The sequence below is a fragment of the Poecilia reticulata genome, linkage group LG1, assembly GCF_000633615.1.
Source record: "Poecilia reticulata strain Guanapo linkage group LG1, Guppy_female_1.0+MT, whole genome shotgun sequence".
In the NCBI taxonomy this organism is placed as follows: domain Eukaryota; kingdom Metazoa; phylum Chordata; class Actinopteri; order Cyprinodontiformes; family Poeciliidae; genus Poecilia; species Poecilia reticulata.
The window spans coordinates 29933049-29952164 of record NC_024331.1 but is presented as its reverse complement, the minus strand read 5'-3'; positions in this window follow the sequence as shown (position 1 = coordinate 29952164).

Here is a 19116-nt window from a genome sequence, read left to right as displayed (position 1 = left end):
CCACCCAGCTCTGGGCTCATTACCCTAATGACGGGGCACACGCCTCCCAAGCCGCCCTCCCCTCCCAACGCCTCCTGTCCTCCATCCATTCTTCACTGAGGTTGCGCAGGGTGCCAGGTCACTCGGGGGTGAAGACATCAACAGCTGCCACTCTCCTGGAGGACAGGCTGTGCTGTAGCCCCTGCTCCCCTCCTCCTCCTCCTCCAAGAAAAAAAAAAAAAGTGATTCCTTGAACAGTACAAAGTAGAAGACGGCAGCTTTTAGCCTGTCTGTGTGTATTTTAGGGGGAAATCATTGGGTGCGTTCGGTTATCTGTGCCCGTCCTTGCCAGGCTGCTGGACAGACTCCCAGGTCGCTGCTCGTTTGCTCCCGTCTGCGTACGAGAGGAAGAATGCCCCCTGAATGCAGATGGATTCATTAGGTCTGAGTAACTCCCTTCTCCTCCATCATGCTGACACAAACGCATACACACTGTGACTGCTCTGGCTTTGCAACAGGGTACAGTGAGTTCTGCAGCTGTCTCTCACACACACACACACACACACAGGTATACACACAGTTATCTCCAGTGTAAACAACACCATGCGGTTTCGCTAAGAAAGATTTAATCAACTGCTGCCGGCTCGTGTTCGGCCATTTTAGCCTAAACACAGAGTCGCTGCACATGTGTTTAGCATTTTGCTGGATCTCTTGAATGTAAGCAGAGGGATAGAGACTGCCTCTTTGATGAGGTTTCTCATGTTTAATGGACAGGATTAGAAAGACGGTGTCAGCAGTCTGTAGGACAAATCTAAACAGAGCCTTTGTGCTGTTTTCATTCTAGGAACTCTGCTCCCCTCACAAAGCCTCAAAGTCTGGAGAGAAAACCCCGAAAAACTGGATCTGCTAAAAATGTCAGAGCTGGCATGTTGTAGCCTGGAAACACATCTGTGTTTGTCTTCCTGCTGCTGGTTGTATCAGTGTTGGAGTTTAGTTGTTTTCTGCTCAGATCAGAGCGTAAGGGGAAGCCTGACACGGAGGGAAATGTCAGAGCAGCACTGCTACCTGGTTGATTTGGGAGGGGGGGGCAGTGACAAACTGGCCATGGACTGCTGAGCTGCACAGCTTCAGCCGCCCCTGCTGCTTTGCTCGTTGCACACATCACACCCAGGCACYGTCCGTTCCCTCCTTTCACACACACACAGAGACACACACACACTCAGCCGGATAAGCTGCCTGGCTTTTTACTAGGGGTCGGAATCCAAWCAGACTAATTCTGACTTTAATCTTCTGAATTTGTCGGACTTCTGAGAAAAAAGTTGWAATTCTGAGAGAAAAAAGAAGAATTCTGAGAAAAAATGTCAGGATTTTGAGAAAAAGGTCGGAATTTTGAGAAAGTTGGAATTATGAGGAAAAAAGTCAGAATTCTGAGTCGGCACTCTGAGCATCAGAATGATGAGAAAAGGTCAAAATTATGAGAAAAGAAGTCAGAATTTTCAGGGGAAAAAAAAAAAATTTTGTGAAAAAATTATTGGAATTCTGAGAAAAGTCGGAATTCTGAGGTTATAGTTGTAATCCTGAGATTAACATCGGAATTCTGAGGGGAAAAAAACTGAATTTTGAGAAAAGCCATAATTCTGAGTTTAAAATCTGAATTCAGGGTAAAGTTGTAATTCAGTTGTAAAAATCAGATTTTTTTTTTATTCATTTGTTTTTTCAGTGACCCTAAATCCTTTTCCGTATGCGTGGCTCCAAACTTGGGTTGGGAATCGTTTACCGTCTCATGACTCAATTCCGACATTTTTGGAGGCCCACAGTTTGACTCAAAGTTGATCTTTGAGTCAAGATTGACTCAAAGTTGATCTTTGAGTCAAGACCAGAAATTAGTAGAGTACAAAAATGCAAAAATTGGAAATCAGAACTGGCTTATAATTCTCCGCTCCTCTAGCAAACAGCATGTCCTCCATCGATCGATCGATCAATCGATCAATCAGGCTTATTTGTATAGCACATTTCAGCAACGAGGCAGTTCAAAGTGCTTTCCTRTCTTAAGAAACGTTGGAGTAGGCCTCTCTCTCCTTAATGGCGTCGGCGAGCTGCAGCTCGGCTCCCCGGCACATGTAGCGCCTCGCTCATTACGCGGCTGTGATGGGTCACGCTGCTGCCTCTTCAYAAGAAGACCCTCATGGCGACACGTCTTATTATATCAACCGCAGAGATGGATGTTAATACCAGGCTTCAGTGTGCGCGCTGCGTGCTCTCTAGCCTGTAGAGTGCGGAGCCGCAGTTGGTATTCAAAGTGCATCTCGTTGCGCGGAGCTAATTCTATTTAACCCGGTGAAGTCTGCTGGATGGTTCAGTGAGAATATGCCCCAGGGGAGTCCAGTATGTACCTCTGCTTTATTACACACCTGAGGAGGCCCACTCTCCCACACATGTACACTCCGCTGTTTGCTGTGTGTAATTTACTGGGTCGCCTGTGGGCAAGGCCTTCATCTGCAGGAAGGCACGAATGGAGCCTTGGCGCCAGTAATTGGACTTTAGAACAGATTGGGGAACTTGATTGACCCCCGGTAATGGATTTGAGTGAATAATTATTTGTAGTTATGGTTGGAAGATGATATCAGGGAGAGAGAGACCAATCCCACCAGTGTGACTCACCCCTGCCGCCAGAGCGGAGYGCTGCCAGCACTCAATTAATGAAATCCAGCTGCTCGGGCTCCCAACGTGTAGGAGCTGATCAAAAACACACACAGGGGTTCTGGTCAGAAGACGGGTTATCTTTATCCAACCTTCCCCTTTTTTCCGCAAGACTGTCTGCCTGTGGCTCATCACAATGGTGGTTATAAAATCTCCTCCACTCCCGGTACAGGACATTAACGCTGATAATGTCTCCATTATTTTTCTAACTGCCCGTGGCCCCGCTCGGCGCGGCCCGCGGCGGACATGTTAATGAGACCCCTCAAGATGGCGGCCAGCGCCTCCTCAGGACCCAAAACGCAATCACTTTTAATCCAGAGCTTTTAATTGCCGGCCAAGTTCCTCAGAGTGAATTTGGACGGTTGGACGTCTGCAGGCCAGCGACGGCACGACGGCCGCCTTTCAGTGGCGAAACAAGCGGGAAGTGATGGAAGTGGGTTCGGTTCTAGTGGGAAATGACGTGAATTGTTGTTATTTGAGACTGAAATGAAAGATTTTCTTGATTTGATTTGTAGCTGTGAAGGATAASTGCATGCCTTCGCTCCTTGATTGACCCGTTTTACTCATTATTCTCACTGCAGTAAATGTTTTGCCTCCGTGTCCAAACAGAACATTTCCACAAAGTCTGGTGGAAAAAGTCTGGAATACGGATTAAAGGTTTTCCAGGCCTGAACAAGATGGAGGGAAATACGTTGATATTTACAGATTATAATCCTCTTCCCATTAAAGAAACATCCATCCATCCATCCATCCATCCATCCATCCATCCATCCATCCATCCATCCATCTCTTCTATAAATGTATAGAACCAGTAAAAGTCTTTAAATTTGTCATGGAGTAAAAACTGCATGCAGAATCCTCCTGTCATATTCCCCTATCCCTTCTTCCTCCTCCTCCCTGTCTCTCCCTCCATGTGACCCCTCGTTGCCCTGTTGCCAGTCTCTATTATTTCTGGCTGCCCAGTGGCCTGGTCAGGCTGCTGCTCTGGGCCCCAGGCAGCCCGTGTTATGACAGGTAACACTGGGCCACACACTCTCTCTGGTAACACGTGGAGGTCAGCCTGTCATACCTGTCCACAGCTCATCCGCGCACACACATATTCATCCACACACACACACACACACGCACACACACACACACACACACACACACACACACACACACGATTCACTGTATGGACAGCTGCCAGGCGCTCTGGCTGTAACCTCACATTCGGCACAGAGCAGTAGAGATCCACCGCTTCCTGGTTCGCTCTTGCATAACGACGTCTAGTTTTTTATAAGGTCCAACACGATGTTCTTTGGCGCTGAGGACGGAGCTGTTGTTGGTGCTTAGCACCGATGAGGAGGATTTAGCTGTTAACTACTGCAGGAGTCCCCTCTCTGCTGCTCACCGAGTTAATGACCGCTCACAGTTGCTGCCCTGAGGGGCCTGCAGGCCCGAGTCAGCCAACACCAGAACCTCGCTGCACCTCCTGCACCATCTGCACCAAACCAGGCTAAAATCCTTCCGTTTAAATGCAGCGTTTTTAAGATTTGGAGATTGCTTGATATTCAAGCTGCACAGTTTTGTAATAAAGTGCAATCTAAAAGTTTGATTAAAAACGTATTTACAGTTGAAACCAGACACTTTTATTTTCCACTGTTTGAAGTGAAATCTGACTAAACTCGGTTAGAATAATCAAAATTATTTCTATTTGCTAAATGCCAGAAAACGTGGTGAGAACATTTTCAACACATTTTTTTTGTAACTGTTTAAGCATTTAATTTGAACAGGAAGGTCATTTAACTTGACGTAATTTGTTTCAATTGTTTCAGTAGCAGCATTTTCATTACAAATGTAGGCAAAACTATTGCTAATGTCTTAAAAACTATTTTACAATAGTTTTACCATTCAATAAAATAATCCATATTAAAATCATATGAAAATAAGTTTGTTCACACGATGTCATTAAAAAACTTGTTCATCCTCCAACCACTTCCTGTCGTCGTCTTTGTTGTTTTTTCCACCAATAGTAACATCCAGTTGTTGGTCATGTGACTCGTGACACAAAAAAAGTGTTTCCATTACAGTTCAGCAAAATAAACAAATTTCAATAGTCAAAAAACATCTCATCCTAGAGACAAAATAAGGTTGTTTTCCCAAAATTTGCATGTTTTCATCAAGTTATTTTAGTTTACCTTGTTCCTGCTATAGTTTAATACTATGACAAGATATTAATAACAGTAATAAATGACAACATGTAACAGTGAGTTAAAACTAATTATTTTAGTTCATTTGTTTTGTCTTAATCTACCAAAAGTGGTCCTGGAAAAGTTTAAAACTGACCTTGAAAATGCTTGAATTATTTTGTGTGAACAAACACTAAATACAGCAACTTCTGCATGTTTTATAGTCTGTAACTTAGTTTGGGCTCAAGACAAGATTCTGATAAAAAACATTTTAAATCACTGCAAAAACACAATGTTTCTAGTGCAAATATCTTAATGCATTTAACATAAGACAAAATTAATTTACAAGTAACGTTCAAGCACAATAAAGGAGCTTGTTTTAATAATTTCTTTATTGATTTTTTTAAAGTACTTTTTCCACTAGCAGATTTTTTCACTTTGAGAAAACTGTCTCTGTATAAGTGAGATAATCCACCAGTGGACCAAGTACTTTTTAATCAATAAGGGATTATTTATGGAAACAAACTTGTAAGTTAGTTTTATTGCTCAGAAACTGTACAAAAGTACTTGGTGAGATTTTGTTCCCTGAATGGATTCCCATTCTCATCCGCTGGCCTGATGTCCTGAAAAGGTTCAAGGCCTATAATGAGAACAATCATCCTCCTCCCCAACCCAACAAGCCGTATTCACCCCGGACAAGATGGTGGCGCCCCAGCAGTCCATCAGCGGTGTGTGTTACCGTGGCATGTTCCTGGCTCACGCTGCCCGTCTGATGTGGGGCAGCGGCCCGCGCCGCCAGGCCCGCCAGGTCCAAGGGGCGGCGCGGGTTTGTTACGCCAGGTTGACATTTCAGGGAGCTCTGCCAGGACACCGCAGCACGTTCCGTCCTCCGGAAACAAGCGATGTAAGAGCAAACGTGTCAACTCGGGCAGATGGGCGGCAGTCGATGCCAACAGCACCGGACTGTAACCTGCTGCTGGCCTGGAAACAGCCGACCAGCGAGCACAACGCTGCACTTCCTGGCACAGAGTGGGAGGCCGGGTGTCTCCAAGTTATTTAAACTTTGAAGAGGCAGATAATTCAGCATTTAGCCTGGAGGGGAGAAAACAAACCAATTATTTTGTACAGTTTCTGGTGAGTTCCTTGGTCTTTGTGATGCTGCTTGTTCACTAATGTTCCCTAACAAACCCATAGGCCTGTTTATACTGAGACTAGGTCTCACACAGTAGACATCTTCATATAGGTTAGGTGACATTTCATTTAGCGGTAACTGTGTGAAGGGGGGGGGGGGGAGTCTGAAAAGATGTGAGATGTGCTTTTAGGGCTGGTTATTTTAGTTATTGTGACGATTAATCGGATTTTAAGAACTTGCACCTTCAACTTTGTACAAAATTAGAAATACATGAAAAAATGCAAATAATCAATTCAATTCCTTTCAAAGTAAGAGAATAAACATTTCTTGACATGCAACAACAAAGCATTAAATTAGTGTATGCTTGATGCATCTGCAATGCAAAAACACTAACAGCATCATCCATCATGTGAACAGCTCAGTCTTTTCTGCACTGTTTTGAATTCAGTGTTTGGCTAATCTGGTATAATTTTAATTGATTGATAACGGAATAGCAAAAGATAATTGTTTTTTTTTCCCTTTTTACAGAATTTGAAAAGGAGAAGCTAAATTTGTCACCTGAGCAGTTTGGGTAGAACATGTTTACAGACAAAGGATTGTTTTAATCCTAAATGCATTTTTTTGTTTGTTTAATTAGCATATTGTTCTTTAGACAATAGGCTCAATACTCCAGTTAACGATCAATCGATTGCTAAATTACTTAATTAATTGATCATGATTAATAATTTCACCCCTGTTGGTTTATCACATAAACCTGAGACTGTACATAATATAATGTGAAAAAGATTCAAGGAGTATGATTACATGTCCAAAGGGCTGGATGTGACATTATCAGTTTTGTAGTTTTGTTTATTTCTCGTTTCTTGACCTGTGGACTCCTTCAGCTGCTGGATGGATCGTTGGGTGGTGCTGCACATCTCGGTTGGCTGTTGGGAGACTCATTAATCTCAGCTAATCAAATAAATCAAGTGCACTTTAGAAAAGCGCTGTCAGAGTAATTGTTGCGATAGTCTTTGTCCTGCAGCTCCAGGGGGAGCTCTGTTGAAAAATGTGCCAAGGAACGTACTCTCCGTCCAATCCTAATCCTAAATGGGAATAAAAGCGAGAGCCTGAAAGAACCCTTCTGAGTGAGATGAAGTTGAAGTTTGCGGCCGTGTTTCAGCCACAGATTTGATCATGGTGGGGTGCTGAAACGGGGCCCGCCGCAGTGTAGCCGGCCTGTGTTTGTGTTTGATCTAACCCGCGGTTAAATGTGACCAAACCAGCCCTGACGCTGCGCTCTGCAGCTGGGGGACTGCTGTTAAATTATTTTTGCTGAAAAGAAAGGCGCCGCGGCGATAAAACATCAAACCTAATCTTCGGCCCCCGTCCTGCGCGCCTGCACAGAAAGAGCACAGTCTGGTATTTCCCTTTAACAAAATGCTAAACCCTTTCATGGACACCACATTGCTGGGTGAAGGGATGAGACGGAGGAGATAATGGGGATGGAAAGAGCAGCATGTGAAAAGGCTGCGCTGCCCTTGGCTTCCCTCTCAACCAATGAGGGTTAAATGACTATCTGGGCACCTTGGCAACCATTTCTGTGCTCCTTCTTCTTCCTCCTCTAATTCAACTCTGAACAGGCTAAACAGACCTGAGCGTTGCTGACAACAGTTGCAGAAATCTCTTTGACGGTTTCGAACATTAATGTTTAATTTTTTACCAGCCTCTTTGTGGGATTTTTGCTTTAAAACATCTTAAGAAGAAACTTTCTCTGTGTTCCAGAAGATGGTGCCAAACGTTTCCCGCTATAAACTCTTTATCTTTACATTCTTTAAACGCTTAAAAAAGAGATATGAATCAAATTAACGGCAAATATCAACATTATTAGATCATATTTGGCATTGACATGTATGGCAGGAATAAGTGACTCTTAATTGCTGTTAGCAAGAAACGTAAACTTGACAAAATGGCATCCAAAAGAAGTTTAGTAGCCTGGAAAAACAGAAGCAAAGCAAACCAGAGGAAATGGAGGATAAAGGTGACACACTTGTTGGGGACGTTAGCTGGATAAGAGGTGAAATGTCTTTTTAAAATTTTGTAACGTTTTTTTTTTGTCATGCTAGCTAGCCTTTCGTAATTATTAGTTAGCTGTAACTTGTTCCTCATAAGCTCAGCTTTGTCACATGTGAATGAATAGTTTGTGCTTCCATGTGAATAACAGACAAGCTGAGTTTCCATTGATCATATTTAAAAATAAATTTGATTAAAAACAAACTCTTAAAAAAAAAAAAAAGGTTTTGTGCCAGTTTGAAATGGCTTAAATTGTCATTGAATAATCATGACTTTTTTCACACAAGTCATGATTAACAAACAGATGTTACTACTGGTGGAAAAGACGAAGACGTCGACAGGAAGTGGTCGGAGGATGATGCTGTTTAATGGCTTATCGTGTGAACAAACCTATTCATGTGTGACTTTAATTTATTATTTAATGGAAAAACACCACAATTGCAAAATTGTTTTTTGACATAAGCAGAAAATTGACAAAGTTTTGTGCATGTTAGTAATGGAAACAAAGCTACTGACACTTTACCTGTTAATTTAGATTCTAGCAGAGTTTTTACAAACATTCAAAATTGGTATTTTTATTGATGTATAAAATATTGCCATTTTCCCCTGTATTGTAGTTTTGTATTGTTTAATTCACCTTTAGTTTTTTTTTTTTGTGGAACATCTAAATGGTTATTAATCTCTTCATTGTACTTTTATAAACTTGGGGCCCCAAACAGCATCCTGCTCAGGGGCCCCACAAAGCTAGAGGATGCCTCTGGAGGCATTGCTGTTATTTGTTGCTGCAGGTTAAACTTATTAAACACTGGGTTGATATCTGTAAAGTTAAAGCCACGCAGCGGTCCACATCCATCCCAAACACATCAAAAGTAAACAGAATAAAGGTTGGAATATGTGAAGGAAAAGATGAGAGGACATAGATGGATGCAAAGCGTTTTTAATTTGCTTGACCCGCTCCCTGGACAAACGAGAATGGATGGAGGGATTTCTGATGTCCTGATCAGAAGATGGATGACTCTGCTGCTGTAGCTTTAATTGATTGAAGACAGGAATTTAGTTAGGGATAATTGAATCATGGAAATCATTAAAAGCTCAAGTGCAGAAGTTAATTAGGGGAGCTAACCCGGTTATAATCAACTCTCGTCTTTTGAATGTGGACTAAGAAGCAGCTTGTTATCCTGTCAGACTTTACATTTTATGGCAGAAGGTGCAGAACATCAAAGCTAATTCTTTTTCAGCGCTAAAGCGTTTCAAAGTCTTATTTTACAATGCCTCAGATCTTATACACTGTCTTGTGTTACCGTATGTCGTATATGTTTGTCTATTTTAATATTTCAGTTTACTTTTGCCTAATTAGTATCCAGGACAGATTTCTGCTCCAGATTCTCCTGGTCGGCCAGAGGTCAGGATCTTCTTCATTACTCCATCCAGGGAAATAAGCAGGCAGATTAGTCTGGGCTCGACCTTGGGCCGCATTCTCTTGACTACTTCTCTTCACTTTAGACGGCAACAGATCCAGAATCGCTAAAATAACCGCAATAAAAACACAGACTCAAGTGTGCTTTGTTGTTTTAAAATGAATATCTTTGAGAGCTTTTGCAAGCTGTTGAGAATCAGTGGGTTGCAGCAGTAAGTTCAGTGTCACAGTGGAAGTGAAGTGCAGTGTCGATTGTTACCCATAGAAACTAAGTAACCTATGGCTGGTGGCTGTCACTGAATGCTATGGTAACAGCAGAGCCTGACAATAGGGGAGTCAGCAGGCTTGTTTCTTATCCATTTCCAAGATTATAGTTGGAAAGAGCTGTATGGCAAGTTAATTTGTAACATAAATTTCAACCGAATCTAATGAAAAGATGCACACATTTCTGGATTTTACATTTCCTTTGGTCAAATTGAACATTTTTCTTGCAGAAATGAAAATTTTAGACACTTCAACCATCATTCTTTAAAGCTCAAATTACAGAATCCTTTATATTTAAAGAGTTAACTACCACATGTTTTGGTTTTCATGTCCCAGACATTCATATTCTTGCTATTTAGTGTGAAAATATGGTGCTTTTAACTTGGGTTGGACTTGTCCTCTTTGGGTGGTTAATACAATTAAAGCAGCAAAGATTAATTACAGTATCAGTTGGCATGTTTACATAAATGCAGCTAGTTATACAGCAGGAAAAATAAAAATGAAACAGTTTAACCTGAATACTTCCTGCTAGCATAAAGACCAGTATTCATGTAGCAGCACAACTGGTAGTGGAAGCTAGCATCAGTTAGCTTATAAATCAAGCTAGCATTAGAACTGCAGTAATGCTAACTTTATGTAGCATAAATAGCTACCGAGGACGTTAGAGTTAGCACAAGCAGCTGCTAAAAAATATTGGCATGTGCTTGTTAAGCCAGCCAGCTGCTTAAAGTTAGCATTAGCATTGCAGTTCAGCTACCTGTGAAAGGTGCGCTAGTACATTTAAAACAAGACAAAACSAACTTACAAGCAGCTTTGAAGCAAGAAAAAAAACACTTGTTAAAAATTCCTTAATATTCATGAAAAAGCTCAACTAGCAGATTATTTTAGCTCATAACAAARCGACTTTTCCCATGTTGTGAGTGAAATAATCACTTACAAAAGTGTAACTATACTCCCCCCCCCTCAATATTAAGGAATTACTGACTTGAAACGAGCTCCTGTATCTCACTGAAAAGTAATTCAATTTTGTCTTATTTCAAGTGTGTCAAGATAAAATTAGACCAAGAAACTTTGTGTTTTTGCAGTGTGGACATCTATAATGCACATCAAGAGCAGCTATAAAGGCCATTAGAAACTTTTAGGGTTTCAAGAAAATCTTAGTTTCACTTTAAARCTGTGTTTTTAAATAACAACATGACTTATATCAACATCTTAGACAGTAAATATATAGGAGAGGATGGTTTGATTTTATATSGCAATGGCCTGCCATATCGCTGGTCTCCCGGAGCCCATTACCATCCTCCTCCTGGTCCTTTAGCTCAACGATGTGTTTGTCATTCAGYTGGAGTGGCCCAGCATTAGCTTCATATCTGAGGCGGCAGCCAGCAGGGGGGGGAATGATCTGTCTCCCCTGCTGATTCGGGCCGCCTAAAGTCTGGATACGCCTGGCCCACAGACTTGTGGGTAAGCCGTTCACCCCAAACACCCCCCGCAGTGCCTCCCGAATCAGATTGCTGCTGACCCCCGCAGAGTGATGTCTCACCCCAGAGATTGGGGAGCGGGCGCAGCGGGGGAGCGGGCGGCCACTGATGCTATTTTCCTGGGACGGGCGCTGATAATAACATGCATGTGTGTCCAGCTTTTTTTTTTTTTTTTTTTTAGTAAATGACAACAAGCCAGCCCATCAGATCATGCAACGTCTTGGTGTAAATGAGGAATGCTTTTTTTTAACAAGCTGGAACATGTCATCTTCTTGCCCCGCTGCATTGAACTGCATATGCTCCCTGCAGGTCGGGTGAACTTCAACAATCGTTTAAGGTCTGAATAAACATTGAATTTCACATTCGCTAAGTTTCCTCCCCCCCACCCCCCATAATTTTTTTTCAAAGCTGAATAGATTTGCAAAAATCAACAAGCTGCCTTGGCGGAGCTTGTTTCAGCCCTGACTTCAACTCGAACCGAATCGATACCAGAGGTCATTTTCCTTCCCTTCATTTTCTCCTTCCTGTGCTCCGCTGGTCCTGCTCTGCAGACTTCACTGAAGGTTATCTGTGGCAGGACTGTGTGTTTATTTTCTCTGTTAGAGAGAGGGAGGGCAAAAAAAAAAAGCTAGATCTGTCTCCACTTACCAAAGCCGTGGCTCAAAACCTTGATGGAAGATGAATAAGCGGCGAAGAGGGCGAGCATTGAGGCTGAATGAAGCATGCGTTGAATTTACAGACTGAGGAAACAGAGAGAGAGAGAGAGAGAGAGAGAGAGAGAGAGAGAGAGAGAGAGAGAGAGAGAGAGAGAGAGAGAGAGGGAGAGAGAGAGAGAGAGAGAGAGAGAGAGAGAGAGAGAGAGAGAGAGAGAGAGAGAGAGAGAGAGAGAGAGAGGGGTAAGATAAGACATGCAGTAAAAAGATGCTGCGAAGGCAAAAAAACGGAGTGAGGTACATGTTGTATAGAGGCCAGGCAGCTGGGAGCTCCCACAGACACACACTTCTGTCTAAGCAGCTTTCCTCTCAGGGCAGGGTTGCAGCAGGTCACGGCGGGATTACACTTTTGGCAAACAAGAGGGAGCTCCACTCTCTCAAAGCGTTGCATGGCTCCCCCGTGACTCTCTGCAGCTGTAATAAAGCCAAGGCGGCCTGAACCTACAAACAAAAAGCTAACATGCTATTGATCGACAGCGGCCAACTTCGACGAGGTTGTGACGAAAGGTCGACACGGCGCAGCCAACTCGGCCTGGGGTGAAGGGCTTTTATTGGGATGTGGGAAAACTCCGCCGTTTGGTCTCATCGCAGAAATTCCTCACTTAGTTGGCAATTTCACCAAACTGTTGGCGCAGAAGGGGCGTTATTGGGATTCAGGGAATGAATACCATCATTCCCGGTTAGATGCCTGATATTCAAGTCCAAAAAAAAAAAAAAAAAATCCAAATGAGGTTTTTCTATCCCTTCAATCAATAGCCATCCCCTGCAGTGCCGCAATGTCTCTTTACTTCCTAATCAACACTTCCACTCGTAGAGAGGTCGGCTGAGCAGGCGCGCTGTGCCCCGAGCGCTGCTTTGAACTTAATTAAGCAGCTTTAAACACAGCCGAAAAGATTCATTAATACACAGGCAAGATGAGCAGCTAGATGAGAACATGGCCCCACAACAGAGGAGATTCAGCGTCGGATGGCTGTTGAACCCACTAGGGTCAACGTCGGGGGCGCAGTGATGGCGGTCCCGCAAGGACTACCAAATCCTTCAGATCTGATAAGGGTTCCTCTAAAACGCTCTTTTCTCTGTTCCACCCTCCTGCTGAATGTGTAACGTGTGCAGATAAGATGGTGTGGGTGTGTGCAGCACAATGCGAGCATGTAAGGAATGACAGAGGAAACGGAGGCGAAGATGGAGGGCTGCATGCGTCTGGGAGGCTGCAGAGCCACTGGGGTGCTGGGAGGCAGCGCCTGTTAGAGGAAGGCTCCAGACCAAGGTGTTCTGTAGCTCCAGGCCTAACGGTGATAAATGAGTCCCTTAATGTCGGCAAACACTTTATCTCTGCTTCATCTGTTTTCATTAGGCAGGGCCAACCTTTGGCTGGGCGAGAACGTGCTGTAACTTTCATTACTGCAACACAGAAAGGAGAGGCTGAGGGACCTCCCATCGCTCTAATAAGAACACCAGCGCGACACAGTGACAGATCCTATTCCTTATTATTATCTCGGCATGCTTTTGTTAGAAATTAGAGAACGCCTCGTCCCTCATAGATGATTGGTGCTTCTTGCTTACCTGGTGCTGCCGATGGATGATTGAGACGCTCTCTGTAGCCTAAAACGGTTCGCTGTTGACCGTTTGAGGTTTTTACTAGGTTGTGATTGAGGAGTTCCCATCAAACTGGATTTGGGGTGAATTCACACCAGCCCCGTTTAGTCCACTTTTATCAAACTCCAGTTCGTTTGCCTAGAAAGTCTGGTTCGTTTTGGGAGGTTTTGGGACCTCCCAAAACCTCCAAAACCGTTTGGGAGGTTTTCTTTTTCTTGTCTTGAAAAAGACAACCTTGTTCAAGACAAGGAACCAAGGCAAGAAATCCTGTCTTGGTTCAGTTAAAGTGAACCCTGGTGTAGTTTGACTGCACATGTGGATGCAAGCGCTCCAAAAGCAGCTATAGCGCAGGGCATTCTGGGTAAATGCAACCAAAAACAAAAGCACAAGTCTAGAGGGAGAAATGGATTGTGGCCTTTTACCAAAGACAGAACAGAAACCCTACAACTGCTAAAATCTGATGCTACTCCATTTTTGTTTACATTTTGAATAGAAGGAAATTGTTCTCATGTCGTCTTCAGAGGTTTTCATGTCGTTGACATAATTCAGTGTGAAAACGAAGCACAGCAGCTGAAATGTTGCAGTTTTACTCCCCAAATCGAATCGACTCCACTGGACTATCAGAGGTCAGAACATCCTGAAACCTCTTCCACGTCTTTGATGATGGTAGACCAGACTGAAATGCAAAGCTCTCCAGGATCTGGATGGCCAGGGAACCTTCCTGGTCTGGAAGGGAGGCTGGCGCTTCGTAGTTGATCTTTGGCTCCACCTCCTCAACAGGGAGGTCAAGTGTAGCACAAGCCAGGTGGTAATCCCATTCCTCCTACTCTGACAGAAGCCTCTTTGATTAAACACTTGATTTGGATTTACCGTTTCCGAAAGAACCTCTAAACAAGCGACGAAGCTGTTAGTTAATGGTTAGCTAGCTTTGCTAGTTGATGATGTAAAGCGGTAGCAAAGGCGTTTAAGGTGAAACTACTCCTGCAGTGCCTTTGAGCAACGCTGGGAGCAAACAGACCGGCTACACTCAGTCAGCAGTCAGACATCCAGGGCGAAGGATGTTATATTTAAAAATATAAAAGTGTCCTTTTTTTAAACTGGTGTTTTATCTTTTTTCTCAGAAAATATCTGCCACACATTTTGATGTCAAGCTCCCCGTGGTTATGACATGATTAACAGCACAGAGCTCGTCTTCGCTACGGTATGATAAAAAGGCCTCGTCAAACAGCCTAAAAACAAATATTTCCAATGTTCAAAATACCCATTTAAAACGATTTGCCATGTAGAAGCAGTAGTAAATTTTCAAGGTTTTTTTCTAGTTCATTATTGCCGTTTTGTTTTTTTTATTGCCAGGAGTGGAAAGTCTCCATTTTTAATCCAGTTTTATTACTGGAGCTTCCATTTCCGAGTCAATAATAAAAACAACAGCTGAGCAAAAACCTGCAGCAGTTATAGGATTTCTTCCTCTATGATTTGGCCAACAAAATCTTTACTTGATGTAATCACCTGGGCTTCTATGGATGAAAAAAACTTTACCTCATTCTTTTTGTAACCAACATTATAGAATCAGTTGCTAAATTTGTATTAATGTTTCATAAATCCTTCAGAACGGCTGTAACATTGGATTGTTTTACAGCAAATTAGAACAAATTGGACTTTTTTGCCTTTCAAGGAGCTTTGACTGAACATTAAAATGGTTAAATTGACTTTCCCCATCATTAAAAACTTAAACTTTGTATTTTTGCATGTGTAACAAACAGACATTTAAAACATTGTTCAACAACAACCAAAGAGACGACAGACAACGGACGTAATATCTGATGTAAGCTTTACTTTCAAATCCTGTTACATTTAGATCTGGCAAGTTGAACATAAAATAAAGTGAAACAAGAAAAAAAATAAAATAATACAAACCCAAAAAGAAAAAGTACAAATGATCTATTTACCAGTTATCGTCACAACCCTGTACAGCCTTAACAATGGAGTAATAAAAAAAAGCTTTGTACAGCACATACCAATCTTTACCAAGTGCCAAAAGTTAAGATAGTTGAGCCTTTTTTTTTTCCTTCTAATCATGACATACAGCCAAACTTAAAGCTAACCGACTGTAGACAGTGCATCTAAATGCAAACCCCGGGAGTCGAGTTGGAAACACAATTAAGTGCTGAAGGACCAGAGAGAAAACGTGTCATGCATACTTTGAAGTGCTGAGAAGGTAGTCGAGCTGAAAAGAAGGTCATTGTGCTGCGGACAACTGAGCAAACCCCCTCCAGTCATAGAAAAACAAAACACAAAAACAAGCAGGATAAGTGCTTTAAACGACTTGATCCCCGTTTACCTTTCCAAACATCAAACTCAAGCTAAAGGGGGCGAGAGGAAGTGCAGAAAGTCACGATTCCGCTGTAAGAAAAGACAGAAAAAGCGCGGACACATTCTTATCCTACTCTACTGGACCCTGACAATTAGTTTGACTCATTCTCAGAAGTCTCAGGTGGTTTCCTTCCACCAAGTGGCACTAGAGTATAAAAGATAAAACAGTTGGGAAGGATGCTCCTTTCTCTCAGGAAACAAACGGGAATGGAACGCGGGGGGGGGGGGAAGACGATTGCGGCGTCGCTCCCAGAGCGGGACGTGACGGATTCGATCCTAACATCACATCCGGTGGCGAGACGCAGGAACGGTCCAAGATCGTTGAAATTTCAAATTTAACGAGAGAAATTTAAAAACAACAACAAAAAAACCTGTTAAACAGAGATAATAATAATAACAATAATACAAAAACATTACAAATAAGGGAATTTGGCTTGAAGAACACTTAGGAACACAAGCGCAATCGATACATAAAGCCTTTTAAAAAAAGAAAATACTGGAACTACGCTGCCTGATGTCGCCAGAACAAACCTTTCCTTCAGCATTTTTATGGATAAATACATATTCTCATCATCAAAAAAAGTGCAGCACTGTGCAAAATTGGCCAGAACTATTTAGTCTGGGACCTTTAGTTCCCAGGAGGGGAGCTTGACCTCTACTGTCTAATTCCTGCAATTTGTGTTCATTGACTTTTCTCCGATTTCACAGAGGCGCAGCCTTTTGCACCGTCAGAAACGAGCAGAAGCTAAAGGGAAGGGGGGCTGATTGAGTCCCATTATGGATCCAAGTTTGCTCTAAAAAAAAAAAAAGAGAAAAAGAATAAAATAAAACGTTTAAGTGCTTTTGGCTTAAAGAGTAACAATAACGAGTGCAATTAAAACTCAAAGGTCGACAGAAGGGGGGAAGTTGGACGAACAGCAGTACCAAGTCGGCCTGCCTAGCCGGAGCCGCTCAACGCAACGCCGTACAAACCATGGCTTCTCTTCTTCTCTGCACCCTACAGGAGCTTCTCGGTGAGCGTTAGTAGAAAATGCTGAATATGATGTAAAAGGCTCAGTAATAAAAAAACAAAACTGAATATAAAAACACAAAAAACCCAACAGAAAAAGACACAGAAAGGCCACCAGACACACCAGCTTCCCCCCCCTCACCGTCTCTACCAGAACTCTTCACGCTCCTCTGTATCGCATCTTTTTCATGTACATAAACAAAAATACATTCATTCAAGTCATTTTGGAACAGTTTTTTTTTCCTCTTTTGTACACAAAAATTACAAAAAGCTCCAAAAAGCACCATTGAATCGGCCTGTGGCGACTCTGGCTGGCAGGGAAGCTCGCTAACCCGCAGCAGGTCGCCTCCACAAAACAGTTTTCTCATATATCTCTTCTACATATGGATGCGTGATACATAGATCTGCATATCTGCTGCGCTGATGTCAACCTGGTCTCAGAAATAATAACAGGACGTTTGCTTACAGACACACGTAAAGGCAGGGATCACCAAACACCAGGCCTCCCAGTGACTACAGGAGACTGGGGGGCTGCACTGCATGCATACGGGCGAAACATCATGATTAATTACAGTACTGTGCAAAAGTTTTAAACCCTCAACTTACCCTTAATTGCAGTCATTCCTGACTTTTTTTAAAACTCTTTTATACGTTTTATTCATACCTTGGCTGTTCTTTTGATCGCAAATTAAGATTTTTAGTTTTTCACTAGAAAAGTTGACAAATGGAGGGAAAAAAATAACATGTAGTAATGCTTTTAAAACCAGGTTGACGACGTGTAGCTAAGACGAAATCTTTGGTCGCGAACTTAAACTGGCGGTTTGTGATCTCACAGGATAACATTTGAGTCATAATATTTAAATAAAGGTGATCTCGTCTCTTAATTGACACTGCTGCCAAAATAAGCCAAATAATTAGAGTTACACCATATATAATATTGATTTATTATATAAAAAACTTGAATGAACTCCAGCTAAACTTCTTATTGCATAAAATATCTTCCTTTCTGGTAACTCTGCTCCCAAAAGCTGTTAACTAGCTGGTTGGTTAGTCATGCTATCAGCTCCATCACTCTGATTGTAAATAGTCATTTGATCGTTTGTGTTGTAGCCAGAGCATTTTTGTCCATAAAGTTAAAAATAAAGCAGCTTCCAGCTCAGTTTTCAGTTCAGACGACCCAATTGGGTCCAGATCCACTAAAAAAAACAAATAAAACGTGTTTATTTGACTGCGGATGCGGTCCAGTCGGGTTGGTTCCACCACTAACAATACATCTTTGTCTGTGACTAAGAATTGTGGATCCATCCCTTAAGTTTTAAGGTTTTCATGCCTTCATAGGTAAGAGATGAACAATTTAAACCTAATTAGTAAAAACGTGATAATTTACTGGTAGGAAGTCGAGGATAAAAGCAGCTAAAACTAACAGATTTAAAGAAATCTTGGGAGAAAAGAACCGAAGGTGATGTTTTTGCACAGTACTGCACGCAGCTGCAGCGATGCATATATTGCTATATTTTTTTAAACACTAGCTGACGTGTTGAGATGACCCCCGCTCTGTAAGATTTTACTGCTTATTCCCCTGGGAATATGAAAAAACTTTAATATTTAGCTTCTCTGATAATAAATGCATCTTTCTCAATTATAGTTCAGATTGAATATTTTCTATATTTACAGTCACTGCAAAAACACAAACTCTTACCAAGTATTTTTGTCTAGTTAATGTTGATTTTACAAAAAGTACGAGTTGCTTTGGCAGATTTTTTCACTTACAACAAAATTTTTTCTGTTATAAATGAAATAATCTGCCAGTGAAACAAGAACTTTTTCATCAATACTAAGAAACTACCGACTTAAAACAAGCTCCTACATCTCACTAAAAAGTTACTTGTAAGTTAGTTTTGTCTTATTTTAAATGTACTAAGGTATTTATTCTAGAAACTAGACAAAATTACTTGGTAAGATTTTGTGTTTTTGCAGTGTAATCAAATCTTCCAAGCTTACAAAACAAACAAACAAACAAACAAACAAACAAACCTGTTAGCTTCATCTGATCCACAAAACCACATTGATTCTGAGACAGAATTGAGATCAGTCAGCAGCAACGCACGTCACGCCGTCACGTTATACAAAAGAAAAGCAACTCAAACAGACGGGAACGGGGCGAGGGGCTACAAAACTATGTACAAGGTTGATAAATAAGTAAGTAAGTGCATGGTCTGAGGCGTCGCTTTG